Here is a 16,180-nt window from a genome sequence, read left to right on the forward strand (position 1 = left end):
TGCAAAAAATAAATATACAAATAAAGTGAGATAAATAAAATTAAGGCATCGGTAAAAATGCTTACCTCGTCAACATCCCATTCAATATCCAATAGTACCTTCACAAAAGAAAGTATCCCTTGATGGTTGATGGATATCAACCAACCACCTGTCATAAAGCGCAGATGCAGTATATAGAGCAGCTCCCCCGGCATCCTCTAAACCAAATCATCATCTACCCATCTCCAGCTTCCCGGCCTTCAATTACTTCTGCCCCCGGAGAGACACCAATATACTATACATAAATTTTTGGGTATGTGATTAATTGTAGCAATCTTTTTTAGCTATATTGTTGAGTTCAGTATTTGCCATATATTCTAATTTCCAGTTCTATAATTCTAGCAATTTTTTTTTTGTTTCTTTGCTGTATTTTTTTCAGTATATGTTAGTTCAATTAGTCCATGTGAAGTATTCCAGGGGGCATCAAGCTCGCTGCATGCATGGGATATTGATGATTGGAGTTATCATATGTTTCATAATTTTAATCCGTGACTTATTTAAGTAATTGAAATAATCAATTCAACTCTTTTAACTTTTCTTTTTTCCTCGGTGATTTCGCTTGCTCGACTTCCACTATTGTTGTAGACTGCATTTTCTTCCCCTAAAGATTTGACGTCAGTGTTTCAAGTTTGGAATTTTTCTAGATTCAAAGGTTCTAAGAACTTTTAGATTAGCCGTTTTGATGGCCATTTGTTGGGAGAATTTTTTAGGATAAATGCTCTTACAGTTGCATGTTTAATTTGTTCCAATGGAACTGAACTGATAGAAATTTGTGTTCATTGGACTAGGAGGAGTTCTTGATTGTTAAAAACTTTCCGATTTTGAGGGTTGATTACTATAATTTTTCTTATATATAGCTGGTTTCTAGACTAGCTTCTTGTTTTGTTCTCTTCTTTTAAGTTTCAAGGTTTTTGTTTCCTTCTTCTTTTCTAATAAATTTACCTTTTCTCTAAAGATTGTGCGATTTTCTAAAAAAGAAATTTACCTTTTTTCATTTAAAAAAAAAAAAAAACTCTTTTAACTCATAAATTAATCTGAATATTTTATTCTTCTTCTTCCATAAGTCATAAGTTACAAGTTCAATTCAATTTTGTTAAAAGATAATATATCAAATTAAAATTAGTTCCTAGAATAAAAATATATAAATTAATTTAAATTATTAAATAATTAAATATTAAGAAATATTTCACTTAACTCCTCAATAATACACTTTAATATACCCAATGCAATATGGATATCATTTGTATGATACAATGAATGAAAAAAATAGGTAAGTAAATATGTGATGATTGAGTGGTAAGTGTATGATTGCCATTCTTTTTAGTAGGTTGATATCATTTGTATGATTGATGGTTGTTGTGAAGGTCATATATTAGGAGTTAGAATTATAATTTAGTTGGTCCTAAGTAAATATTACATGTATAAACCGGTACTTTAAAGGATGGATGAATTTTTTCCTTTGCAAGCCTTTTCTGTGATGGTCTTATAACCAAACAATTGAAAATAATATACCAAGGAAGTTTTAGTTTATGAAACCTTTTATAATTTTCAAAAACATGATATCCATAACATTTTATTTTACATTCATTTTCAGAATCTAACATGAAGAGAATTTTAACACTTGTTAGAATGAAATATTCTCACAAAGATCAACATCCAATTCTCACCTTACCCTGTGCTTTAAGTCCATGGGAATTCCATTCTCAAATCACTGCCCTAATGAGTCCCGGTCAACAAACCCAATCTCTATCATGTCACATAATGCCAAATAAGACTTTTAGTTATGCCCTAGTTTGAGATTCTGCAAATAGCTACTTGAAGATTTTATTTTTTTTGTTTCTATTTATTTATTTTATCCTTATTATCAGATAAAAAATTGTTTTAGGTCATCTAAATTGTTTCAGATTCAATAGTTCATCTAAAATTCAATAGTTGATTTAACTTTCCTTCCTACGCCCCATCAGTTTCACTAATGGTTCCCATTGCACTTTGTTCAGGTCATACTCATCATATAATTAACATTGACTTTTTATCACCTTGTTTTGCTCCTTTCATGAATCTCTTGGCTTTGCTATACTATCATGTTCTAATTTATATAAGGACTAACTATTCACAATTTTCTTCCTTCATATTGAGAGAGAGAGAGAGAGAGTAGAATATAAGTGCAATTTTTGAATGATTATAACACTATTGAATTTTTTCAACTTTTTTAAAATTTTTTTTTATTATATTCTATTTCAAAAAATTGACATTTAAACAAATCTAATCATAGTGCCCTAAACTTGCCCAACAAGCTAATTTAAACTTGACCCCAATTTTGCTTTAAAGAAAAAAAGTAATTTCAATTCTTTCTCAGTCATCATACCTTAAGGCCCGGTTAGAAACTCAAAAAAATATTAATTAAAGGAATAAAAATTTTTTATATTTGATTATCAAGGAAAGTAGAAATAAAATAAAAATATGTTGAATTTATTAATAAAAGTTTGATTTTACACATCATTAATATTCAGTTTTCCCTATTTTAAGTCATATTAAAATAAAATTTAAATTTTAAAAATATTTAATAAAGAAAAAATATAAGAAAAAAATGAGCTTTCTCGTTATTTTTATTTACCATTTTTAAATAAAATTTTTAATTCAAACGTATTCTAAATGTTATTTATTTATTTATATCTAGCCGTGGATGAGGAAACTTCAAAAATTATATGGAGTTGGTGGCGAAGACCTAAGCAAGGGGTAGCCCAATAGTTCCTGCAGACTCGTCAATGGTGGTAATTTTTTATTTGTTGACGTTGACCTCCATGACCCAGACCCAGTGAACCACCACCAAGACTTTATTACAACGTTAGGTAAATGAATGAATCAAATAATACTCATAATATTAACAAATAAATAAATAAAATTGATGGGTGGAAACGTGACTGTGTGCTAATCAGCAGATGCCCCATATTGTACTGGTGGAATTGTACAATAAATTTACGATGCTCAACTGGGTTGGTCAGTCTTCTAAAATCAAATTTAGGAGGAAGGTTCTCAAACCCCAGTTGCATCCGTGGCAAGTTCAGCTCAATAAATTTCATAACAAGATTTCTTTATATTTTTTTAAAAACGTAAATTAGTATTATTACCATTCAATATCTTCACAAAATTTATATAGTACCCTTCACAAAGAAAAGTATCCCATGATGGATATCAACCAACCACCAGATGCAGTATATAGAGCAGCTCCCCTGGCATCCGCTAAACCAAATCATCATCTATCCATCTCCAGCTTCCCGGCCTTAAATTACTTCTGCCCCTGGAGAGACCAATATATTATACATAAATTTTTGGGTACGTGATTAATTCTAGCAATCTTTTTTAGCTATACTGTTACTGTTGAGTTCAGTATTTGTCATATATTCTAATTTCCAGTTCTATAATTCTAGCAATTTTTTTTTTTTTTTGTTTCTTTGCTGTATATTTTTCAGTATAGGTTAGTTCAATTTTTTGGTCCGGGTTTACTGTTTGCTTGCACATTGCTTTTTGCAATTAATTAGTACATGTGAAGTAGTTAGTATATGCAAGCTCGCTGCGTGCATGGGATATTGATGATTTGAGTTATCATCTGTTTCACAATCTTAATCGGTTGACTTATTTAAGTAGTTGAAACAATCAATTCAACTCTTTTAACTTTTCTTTTTTCCTCTGTGATTCTACTTGCTCGACTTCCACCATTGTTGTAGACTGCATTTTCTTCCCCTAAAGATCTAATGCCAGTGTTTCAATTCTGGAACTTTTCCAAACTCAAAAGGTTCTAAGAACTTTTAGATTAACCGTTCTGATCGCCATTTGTTGGGAGAATTTTTAAGGATAAGTGCTCACATAGTTGCATGTTTAATTTGTTCCAATGCTTCCGAATCGATAGAAATTTGTGTTCATTGGACTAGGAGGAGTTCTTGTTTGTTAAAAACTTTCCGATTTTGAGGGTTGATTACTATAATTTTTCTTATTTCTAGCTGGTTTCTAGACTAACTTCTTGTTTTGTTCTCTTCTTTTAAGTTTCAAGCTTTTTGTTTCCTTCTTCTTTTCTAATAAATTTACCTTTTCTCTAAAGATTGTGCGATTTTCTAAAAAATAAATTTACCTTTTCTCATTAAAAAAAAAAAAAACTCTTTTAACTCATAAATTAATTTGAATATTTTATTCTTCTTCTTCCATAAGTCATAAGTTATAAGTTCAATTCAATTTTGTTAAAAAATAATATATCAAATTAAAATTAGTTCCTAGAATAAAAATATATTAATTAATTTAAATTATTAAATAATTAAATATTAAGAAATATTTCATTTACCTCCTCAATAATACACTTTAATATACCCAATGCAATATGGATATCATTTGTATGATACAATTAATGAAAAAAATAGGTAAGTAAATATGTGATGATTAAGTGGTAAGTGTATGATTGGTGTTCTTTTGAGTTGGTTGATATCATTGTCTGATTGATTGATGGTTGTTGTGAAGGTCATATATTAGGAGAAAGAATTATAATTTAGTTGGTCCTAAGTAAACATTACATGTATAAACCGGTACTTTAAAGGATGAATGAATTTTTTTCTTTGCAAGCCTTTTCTGTGATAGTCTTATAACCAAACAATTGGAAATAATATACTAAAGAAGTTTAAGTTTATGAAATATTTTAATATTTTCAAAAACATGATATCCATAACATCTTATTTTTACGTTCATTTTTTAGAATCTAACATGAAGAGAATTTTAACACTTGTCAGAATGAAAGATTCTAACAAAGATCAACATCCAATTCTCACCTTACCCTATTCTTTAAGTCCATGGGAAATCCATTCTTACATAAATCGTACTTTTGACCAAGTTACTTTGGCCATTTTGGGTGAAGCAGCGTCAACATGGCCTCATACGCTCTCCGCTCTTGCCACTAGGTTTGATGTTCGTGAGCTATAAAAAATGAATTACTCTTCACACTTGAATCATTATGCCCTTGCAAAATAATCATAGTCAAAGTCATTTCTTGACCATGTACACTCAAATCACTACCCTAATGGGTCCCAGGCGACAAACCCAATCTCTATCATGTCATATAATGCCAAATAAGACTTTTGGTTATGCCCTAGCTTGAGACTCTGCAACTAGCTACTTGAAGATTTTATTTTTTTTGTTTCATCTTCAACCGTTCACGGATCTTTTAAAACTGACCCTTTCGTAGTCTCATTCTTACTGACCCTTTCGCGATCCCACTCATATTGACCCATTTGCGGGCCCACTCCTATTGACTCTTTTGCGGCCCCACTCTTATTGACCCTTCACTCTCTCACTCTCATTGACCCTTCAAGGTCCCACTCCTATTGGCCATTTCATAATCCCATTGAAACTTACCCTTTTGTGGTCCCATTCAAAAATATCAATTGGATTATCTCATTCATTAAAGTAATCATCTTCTAGAGGCTTTCGGGAGCCTACACTCGAGTAGCCATCTTTAATTCAACAATGCATCTAGCTCCCGGGATCCTACACCCGATAAGAGTCATACCCCTTTTGGTGCCCTAGTTTAGATTCCTGCATTCGGTGCACGTTACCCATATGTTACTTTGGCTCGGATTCTTAGACCCGGTGCAGTCATCTTCAACCCTTCGCGAGTCATTTTTTTGTTTTGAGGATTTAATAAGGTAAGAAGTAAAAGAATTCCTGTGAGGTTTTCACCTTGATCTACATGAATTCCATGAAAGACTTTTCAAATAGGGAAAGGGATGAAAGAGTTCAAAGTTTTACAAAAATGAAAGGAGGAAAATTCAACACAGGCCAGTTGATAGCCCTATATAGACAATTGACCGCCTTATGATACAAGTTCAATTTAGGGCTATTTTTTATCCTTTTTCTTCAAATTCTTTTTGTTATTTTAAGGGAAGACACACACACACACACACACACACACACACACACACACACACACACACTCATTGGGTAAGTGCTGCATCAATTCTTAAAATGGGTGTTTTGGGGTATTAGGACTTCCAAATCTCAAATTAAAGAGATCTGAAAACCTACCTTTCATGTTCAGAATGGTACTCTTGAGCTGAACTTTAGAAAGGAAAGGTTTTTTCACTTATTTTAATTTTTTTAAAGAATAAAATAAAGTGATGACTTTATATTTAATAAAATGAGTAAATAAGATAGCCAAGAAGAATTATTTTTCTTTGATTTTTTACTAATCATCAATAATTGGCAATCCAAAATGGGAGATGGTAATCTAAGACATCTAATTTTTTATGCTAAAACAAATAATCATCTACCCATCTCCAACTTTCCGACCTTAATTTACTTCTGCTCGCGAAGAGACACCAATACATTGTGAGTATGTGATTAATTCTAGCAATCTTTTTTAGCTATACTGTTGAGTTCTGTACTACTTGTATATTCTAATTTCTAGTTCTATAATTGTAGCAATCTTCTTCTTTTTCTAGGCTCTATATTGTTCTGTATGTGTTAGTTCAATTTTTTGGTCTAAATTTATTGTTTGCTTGCACATTGATTATTTGCAATTTATTACTCCACGTTAATTATTTAGGAGGGCACCAAGCTTGCTGCGTGCATGGGATATTGATGATTCGAGTTATCATATGTTTCACAATCTTAATGGTTGACTTATTTAAGTAGTTGAAATATTCAATTCAACTCTTTTAACTTTATTTTTTCCTCTGCCATGCTGCTTGCTTCACTTCGACCATTGTTGTAGACCCTCCAAGCATTTTCTTCCTCTAAAGATCAGACATTAGTGTTTCAAGCCAGGAACTTTTCCAGACTCAAAAGAGGTCCTAAAAACTTTTAGATTAGCTATTTCGACAACCATCTGTTGAGAGATCTGAAAAAGAGAGGAATGGGAGAATTTTCAAGGATAAGTGCTCTACCTCATCATCAGTGTCATATAGTTGCATGTCTAATTTATTCCAATGGAATCAAATTTATAAAAATTTGTATTCATTGGACTAGGAGGAGTTCTTGATTGTTCTTTAGGATTTGGGGGTTAATTACTGTAATTTTGTTATTTCTAGTCAGTTCCTAGGCTAGCTTCTTACTTCATTAACTTCTTGAAAGTTTCAAAAAAAAAAAAAAAAAAAAAAAAAAAAACTCTTTTAACTCAGAAATTAGTTTGAATATTTTAGTCTAAAGAACATATTTAGGGTAAAGGTTAGGCTCCAAGCCCAAGCCCAAATTTACTCGTTCTTCTTCTTTAGAATGCTTCCTAAATAATAAAAAACATAAGTTGCGGGTAAAGTGAAAAAGATGACAGCCCTCTCCTTTTATAATAATGTCATGTTATTTATTATTATTATTTTAATCATTCATGTTTCATTTATAGAATTAAATATTTTAAGAATGGAATAAATCAAGTACGTTTACATATAATTAGGATGCTTATAACTAGATATCTAAAGGAAAAACAAGAAACTAAACGTATGTCTAAAACTGAAGGTTGTGTCACGACGTCCCGAAGCGGAACGAGGCGAACGAAAAATGTAAGGTTTAATTTTCAGAAAAATGGTGTAATAGAGTCACTACTAATCTTTTGGAGTGTGGTTAGAAAACTTGATTACTACCAAATTAAGGGTAGAATTGGTTTGCGGTGCCAAAGTCGGGATCAGGAGTACGGTTACGCGAGGGGAAGCTATTAGCACCCCCTACGCGTTCGTTCGTACGAACGGTACCTAATTAATCTAAAATTATCTCAAAATAAATTTTTATAAGCTTTAGAAATTTACTCCCTGTCAAAAGTGTAAAGAAAATGTACCAAAAAAAAAAAAAAAAATACTATATAGATATTCTCTCTGAACTGGGGCACACCATACTCCGAAGAACTCAATGCCTCCCATTGCAATCATCGAGATAGAAAATCGAGAAAATAGTTTACAAAAAATACACTCCCAGAGTTTTAAAATCTGTAAGATTTTTGTACGTATGAAAATAATATTCCGAAAGGTTTTCAAACTCCTTCAGGACGACATAAATCTCGGGATCTCAAAAATATTTTTTATAGTTTTCCTTAAACTTTTCTAGACTTTTTTTTGATTGATTTTTTTTTTTCAAGTGCAAAGACATTTTTGGACATTTTTTTTTATTTTTATTTTTGTGACTTTTCAATATTTTTCCCAAAGTAATTAAATGACAAAAATGGAATTAAGGCAAAATTCATGAAAATTGAAAAAAGATGAAAAATAAAATGGAAGGCTAAACCGGTTTCATACCTGTTCAGAGGATCCAATGATTCTCAGAGGAGTAAACGAGTTTTAAATCCACGATTGAATCCAACATTGAGCTTGAATTCCTACATTCACAATTTCATACCTATTCTATCACATTTTAGAATGTAACTCGGGAGGGAGAAACTTATTAGTTTTACCTCCCGTCTTCCTCTACTCCGATCTTCTTTTCCCATTGGTTAGTTTTCAGGGGGTCAGCCTATAGTGTCTTTTCGGGGTTGGTTCATGAACCTTGAATTAAGGCACTATGGAGTACTTTCTTCATATGAGATGATCCGATAGTAGTAGGAAAAAGGATTGGTTGACCACTGGATTTCCCAATAGAATGAAACGTAGCCTTATCGTTCACTGACAAAGAGAAACAAACTTACTAATGCAAGACATCAATATCTCCCAAAATCTCCTCCTTTGTGCTTAGAATGAGAAGACTATTTATAGACTTAACTTAGGGCAAGCATGGGAAACATGACATAGGTGAATAATTATGAGGGGAACAAAACATAGGGTGAAAAATGATAAGGAAAACAAAACATGGGGTAAATAATAATGAGGGGAATATAGCATAGGGTGAATTATAATGAGGGGGACAATGCATGGGGCGAATAATAATGAGGGAAATATAGCATTGGGTGAATGATAATGTGGGGACCAATGCATGCGGTGAATAATAATGAGGAGAATATAGCATGTGGTGAATGATAATAAGAGGGACAATGCATGGGGTGAATAATAATGAAGGGAACAATACATGTGGTGTATGATATTGAGGGGAATATAGCATACGGTGAATGATAATGAAGGGGACAATGCATGTGGTGAGGAACAAAGCACGTTTGCATTTTATAAGTTAGATAAATAATAATAATAATAATAATAATAATAATAATAATAATAATAATAATAATAATAATAATAATAATAATGATAAAATAAATATACAGGGGTCCATGAAGCCGTGAAGAGCCAAATGGAGATGTGTTGGGCCCACAACCCATGTGGAGCCCAATGGAGATATATGGGTCCCACAAGCTACGTAGGGCCTACAAGATGCGTGAGGTTTGTAGAAACCCGAGCTAGTGTCAAAGAGGGTAACGTGCACCAGATGTTGGAATTCGAGCTAGCGTATCAAATGGGGCAACGTGCACCAGATCTAGGAATTCGAACTAGCTCTAGAGTGGGTAACATGTATCAGATGTAGGAATCTGAGCTAGCATATCAAAATGGGGTAACGTGCACAAGATATAGAAATCCGAGCTCGTGTTAGAGGAGGTAACGTGCATCGAAGTTAGGAATCCGAGCTAGTGTACCAAAGGGGGTAACAGAAACTAGATGTAAGAATTCATGCTAGCATACTAGGAGATGTGGGGCCCATAATTCATGCAGGGCCCAATGGAGATATGTGCGGCCCACAAGAGATATGTGGGTTCCATAAGCTACATGGGGTCTACAAGTCGCGTGAGGGTTATAGGAACCTGAGCTAGCGTGCACTGGATGTAGGAATCTGAGTTAGCTTCAATAGGGGTAACATACAACGGATGTAGGAATTCAAACTAGCGTACCAAAGGGGGTAATGTGCACTGGATGTAGGAATCCGAGCTAGCATACCAAAGGGGGGTAATATGCATCGGAGGTAGGAATCCGAGCTAGCGTACCCAAAGATGTGGGGCTTACAAGCCGCGTGAGGGTTATAGGAACCCTAGTTAGCGTGCGCAAGATGTTGAAATCCGAGTCAACGTACCAAAGAGGGTAATGTGCACCAGATGTAGGAATCTGAGCTAGTATACCAAAAGATGTCAGGTGCCTAAGCCATGTGGGGCCCAATGGAGATATGGGGGGCCCATAAGCCATGTTGGGGCCTATAAGCTGTGTGAGGGTTATTGAAACCCGAGCTAGTGTCAAAGGGACTCAATTTCGAAATAAATCAGAACTCAATTTGAACATGCTACTCCCAATTTACTAAGTCACCTCTCTTATCACATGGGGTCTCCTCAGACAGGCTTGGTCAAAATTAGGGTGTCTATAGCTACAAATATATGTCAAGCATGACTCGATCCATGTAAGACCCATGAATATGTGTGAGGCCCACAAGCCGTATAATGCCCATAAGTCACGTGGGTCTACAGGATGTGTGGGTCCACAAGGAGAGTGGGGCCTATTATGATGTGTAAGGTTTACAAGCAGCATGGGGCCCATTAAGATGTGTGGGGTTGACCGGCAGCGTGGAGGAGGGTTTGACATGAGGTCTCCTCAGAAAGGCCAGGTTAAAATTTGGGTGTCTATAGCTGTCCCTCTTTATAGGCCTTATTGCTTTAAGGTAACAGTAGGAACTCTCCTATGTTATCTGTAACAACAAGCCTATAAAGATAAAAAATACCTATTTTAGCCAGGCCCTACAACTGGCCACGTGTCGTCTTTTGAGTAAGGTCATGTGTCAACCAGAAAACGGGGAGATAGAGGGTGACTGAGATCAAAGACGTGGCATGATCTTGTATGTTGTGGAGAAACATTGATCGAACGGCTCACAAGAGACCGCATGGCATATGACAATATGTAAGAGGGCGTGCAATGTCTGAGTAGTTGAGTGGTGGGTCAAATGTGACATGGATGGACACATGGTATTATCGTGTCCACTACCACGAGGGGGTGATCAGATGGCTCTCAGAAAGCCATGCGAGATTGAGCGAATGTGGACGCGGAGATGCCAGGTGTGGATTGGTGACGTGGCTCAATCCAAACCGTACCCAAAGAACACAAATCATTCATTTAAGGTATGGCATGATAAGATTCATTGCATGGCATGATCTTTACTATTTCCAGAAAACATAGATCCAATAGTGGTTAGGGGGGCCATGCAACACTCTTCGTGCGTGGAGGAAAATGAGCCACATGTCAGTGGCCTGATGGGTGAGTGTATGCTAGTGCGGATCCGTGAAGTTGCTCAATCCAAGCCGTCCCCAGGAAACATAGATATGATCATGCGATTGAGGATTGATTCACTCGAATTAATGAGCTGGCGAGATCTTGGCCATGTCACAAAAGCACAACTTGGATGGCTCAAATTTGACCATGTAGTTTCCTTGTCAAATGGAGGAGCTTCTAAAAAATTAAGGCATTGGTAAAAATGCTTACCTCATCAACATACCATTCAATATCCAATAGTACCCTTCACAAAAGAAGGTATCCCTTGATGGTTGATGGATATCAACCAACCACCAGTCATAAAGCGCAGATGCAGTATATAGAGCAGCTCCCCCGGCATCCTCTAAACCAAATCATCATCTACCCGTCTCCAACTTCCCGACCTTGCTTCCCGGCCTTCAATTACTTCTGCCCGCAGAGAGACACCAATATATTATACATAAATTTTTGGGTACGTGATTAATTCTAGCAATCTTTTTTAGCTATATTGTTGAGTTCAGTATTTGCCATATATTCTAATTTCCAGTTCTCTAATTCTAGCAGTTTTTTTTTTTTTTGTTTCTTTGCTGTATTTTTTTCAGTATATGTTAGTTCAATTTTTTGGTCTGGGTTTACTATTTGCCTGCACATTGCTTTTTGCAATTAATTAGTCCATGTGAAGTATTCCGGGGAGCACCAAGCTCACTGCGTGCATGGGATATTGATGATTCGAGTTATCATATGTTTCATAATCTTAATCGGTGACTTATTTAAGTAGTTGAAATAATCAATTCAACTCTTTTAACTTTTCTTTTTTCCTCGGTGATTTCGCTTACTTGACTTCCACCATTGTTGTAGATTGCATTTTCTTCCCCTAGAGATTTGACATCAGTGTTTCAAGTTTGGAACTTTTGTAGACTCAAAGGTTCTAAGAACTTTTAGATTAGCCATTTTGATGGCCATTTGTTGGGAGAATTTTTAAGGATAAGTGCTCTTATAGTTGTATGTTTAATTTGTTCCAATGGTGCTGAACCGATAGAAATTTGTGTTCATTGGACTAGGAGGAGTTCTTGATTGTTAAAATTTTTCGGATTTTAGGGGTTGATTATTGTAATTTTTCTTATTTCTAATTGGTTTCTAGACCAACTTCTTGTTTTGTTCTCTTCTTTTAAGTTTCAAGGTTTTTGTTTCCTTCTTCTTTTCTAATAAATTTACCTTTTCTCTAAAGATTGTGCGATTTTCTAAAAGTAATCATCTTCCAGAGGCTTTTGGGAGCCTACACCCAAGTAGCCATCTTCAATTCAACAATGCATCTAGCTTTTCGGGATCCTACACCCGATAAGAGTCATACCCCTTCTGGTGCGCTAGTTTAGATTCTTGCATCCAGTGCACGTTACCAATATGTAACTTTGGTTTGGTTTCTTAGACCCAGTGCAGTCATCTTCAACCCTTCGTGAATCTTTTTTTTTTTTAGGATTTAATGAGGTATGAAGTAAAATAATTCCCATGAGGTTTTCACCTTGATCTACATGAATTCCATGAAAGAATTTTCAAATAGGGGAAGGGATGAAAGAGTTCAAAGTTTTACTAAAATGAAAAGAAGAAAATTCAACACAAGCCAGTTGATAGCCCTATATAGACAATCGACTGCCTTATGATACAAGTTCAATTTAGGGCTATCTTTTTTATCCTTTTTCTTCAAATTCCTTTTATTATTTTAAGAGAATACACACACACACACACACACACACACACACACACACACACACACACACACACTCACTCACTCATTGGGTAAGTGCTGCATCAATTCTTAAAATGGGTGTTTTGGGGCATTAGGACTTCCAAATCTCAAATTAAAGAGATCTGAAAACCTACCTTTCATATTCACAATGGTACTCTTGAGCTAAACTTTAGAAAGAAAATATTTTTTCACTTATTTTAATTTGTTTAAATAATAAAATAAAGTGATGGCTTGATATTTAATAAAATGAGTAAATAAGATAGCCAAGAAGAATTATTTTTCTTTCCTTTTTTACTAATCATCAATAATTGGCAATCCAAAATGGGAGATGTTAATCTAAGACATCTGATTTTTTACACTAAAACAAATAATAATCTACCCATCTCCAACTTTCCGGCCTTAATTTACTTTTGCTTGCGAGGAGGCACCAATACATTGTGAGTACTTGATTAATTCTAGCAATCTTTTTTAGCTATACTGTTGAGTTCTGTACTTGTTATATATTCTAATTTCCAGTTCTATGATCGTAGCAATCTTCTTCCTTTTCTAGGCTCTATATTGTTCTGTATGTGTTAGTTCAATTTTTTGGTCTAATTTTACTGCTTGCTTGCACATTGATTATTTGCCATTTATAATTAGTCCATGTTAATTATTTAGGAGGGCACCAAACTTATTGCGTGCATGGGATATTGATGATTCGAGTTATCATATGTTTCACAATCTTACTGGGTTGATTTATTTAAGTAGTTGAAATATTCAATTAAACTCTTTTAACTTCTTTTCTTTTTTCCTCTCCGATGCTGCTTGCTTTGCTTCTGCCATTGTTGTAGATCCTCCAAGCATTTTATTCCTCTAAAGATCTGACATTAGTGTTTCAAGCCTGGAACTTTTCCAGACTCAAAAGACTTCCTAAAAACTTTTTGATTAGCTATTTCGACGGCCATCTGTTGAGAGATCTGAAAAAGAGAGGAATGGAAGAATTTTCAAGGATAAGTGCTCTACCTCATCAATAGTGTCACATAGTTGCATGTCTAATTTGTTCCAATGGAATTGAATTTATAAAAAATTGTTTTCATTGGACTAGGAGGAGTTCTTGATTGTTTTTTCGGATTTGGGGGTTGATTACTGTAATTTTTTTATTTCTAGTCAGTTCCTAGGCTAGCTTCTTACTTCATTATCTTCTTGAAAGTTTCAAACTAAAAAAAAAAAAAAAAAGCAAACTCTTTTAACTCATAAATTAGTTTGAATATTTTAGTCTAAAGAAAATTCCTAGAGTAAACGTTAGGCTCCAAGCCCAAGACCAAATTCACTCTTTCTTCTTCTTTAGAATACTTCCTAAATAATAGAAACCATAAGTTGCGGGTAAAGTGAAAAAGATGACAGCCCTCTCCTTTTATATTAATGTTATTTTATTTATTAATTTTTTTTAATCATTCATGTTTCATTTATAAAACTAAATATGGTAAGAATGGAATAAATCAAGTCATAAGTTCAATTTGATTCTGTCTTAATAATATCATTTGATTCTAATGTGTCAAACATATGATTAGGATGCTTATAACTAGATATCTAAAGAAAAAGCAGGAAACTAAACATATGTCTAAAACTGAAGCTTGTGTCACGACATCCCGAAGCGGAACGAGGCGAATGAAAAATGTAAGGTATAATTTTTGAAAAAATGGTGTAATGGAGTCGCTACTAACCTTTTGGAGTGTGGTTAGAAAACTTGATTACTACCCAATTAATGGTAGAATTGGTTTTTGTTGCCAAAATCGGGATCGGGAGTACGGTTACATGAGGGGAAGCTATTGGCACCCCCTACGCGTTCGTTCTTAGGAATGGTACCTAATTAATCGAAAATTATCCCAAAATATATTTAATAAGCTTTATAAAATTACTCCCTATCAAAAGTGTAAAGAAATTGTACAAAAACATATACTATATAGATATTCTCTCATAATCGGGGCATACCATACTCCGAAGAACTCAATGCCTCCCATTGCAATCATCGAGATAGAAAATCAAGAAAATAGTTTACAAAAATACACTCCCGGAGTTTTAAAATCTGTAGGATTTTTGTAAGTATGAAAATAATATTCCGAAAGGTTTTCGAACTCCTTCAAGACGACATAAATCTTGGGACCTCAAAAATATTTTTTATAGTTTTCCTTAGACTTTTCTGGATTTTTTTTGATTGATTTTTTTTTTCAAGTGCAAAGACATTTTTGGACATTTTTTATTTTTGTGATTTTTAAATATTTTTCCCAAAGTAATTAAATAACAAAAATGGAATTAAGGCAAAATCCATGAAAAATGAAAAAAAAAAAAAGGAAAATAAAATGGAAGAGTAAACCGGTTTCATACCTTTTCAGAGGATTCAATGATTCTCAGAGGAGTAAACGAGTTTTAAATCCAAGATTGAATCCAACGTTGAGCTTGAATTCCTACATTCACAAATTCATACCTATTCTATCACATTTTAGAATGTAACTCGGGAAGGAGAAACTTATTAGTTTTACCTCTTGTCTTCCTCTCCTCCGGTCTTCTTTTCCCATTGGTTAGTTTTCAAGGGGTCAACCTATAGTGTCTTTCTGGGGATGGTTAATGAACCTTGAATTGAGGTACTACGGAGTACTTTCTTCAGATGGGATGATCCAGCAGTAGTAGGAAAAAGGATTGGTCGACCACTAGATTTCTCGATAGAATGAAACGTAGCCTTATCGTTCACTCACAAAGAGAAACAAACTTACAAATGCAAGACATCAATATCTCCCAAAATCTCCTCCTTTGTGCTTAGAATGAGAAGACAATTTATAGACTTAACTTAGGGCAAGCATGGGAAACAAGACATAGGGAAATAATTATGAGGGGAGCAAAGCATAGGTTGAAAAATGATGAGGGAAACAAAACATGGGGTAAATAATAATGAGGGGAATATAGCATGGGGTGAATGATAATGAGGGGGACAATGCATGAGGCGAATAATAATGAGGGAAATATAGCATTGGGTGAATGATAATGAGGGGACCAATGCATGTGGTGAATAATAATGAGGAGAATATAGCATAGGGTGAATGATAATGAGGGGACAATGCATGGGGTGAATAATAATGAAGGGAACAATGCATGTGGTGTATAATATTGAGGGGAATATAGCATGTGGTGAATGATAATGAGTGGGACAATGCATGTGGTGAGGAACAAAGTATGCTTGCATCTTATCAGT

At 34.3% G+C, this 16,180-nt stretch overlaps 1 protein-coding gene across 3 annotated transcripts in view; it reads left to right on the plus strand.

The window, feature by feature from the left end:
• The first annotated feature begins 201 nt into the window (after positions 1–201).
• Positions 202–16,180, plus strand: part of LOC131151480 (UPF0481 protein At3g47200-like) — a 68,533-nt gene continuing 52,554 nt past the window's right edge. The window contains exon 1 of one of the 3 annotated variants that reach the window (XM_058102720.1): positions 202–292. The gene's annotated coding sequence lies outside the window, so the exon portion shown is untranslated. Of the gene's footprint in view, positions 293–3,286; positions 3,373–11,617; positions 11,683–16,180 lie in introns of those variants that run through there. The other 2 variants (XM_058102722.1, XM_058102721.1) reach the window with 2 other exon arrangements.

The sequence above is a fragment of the Malania oleifera genome, chromosome 3 (assembly GCF_029873635.1).
Source record: "Malania oleifera isolate guangnan ecotype guangnan chromosome 3, ASM2987363v1, whole genome shotgun sequence".
In the NCBI taxonomy this organism is placed as follows: domain Eukaryota; kingdom Viridiplantae; phylum Streptophyta; class Magnoliopsida; order Santalales; family Ximeniaceae; genus Malania; species Malania oleifera.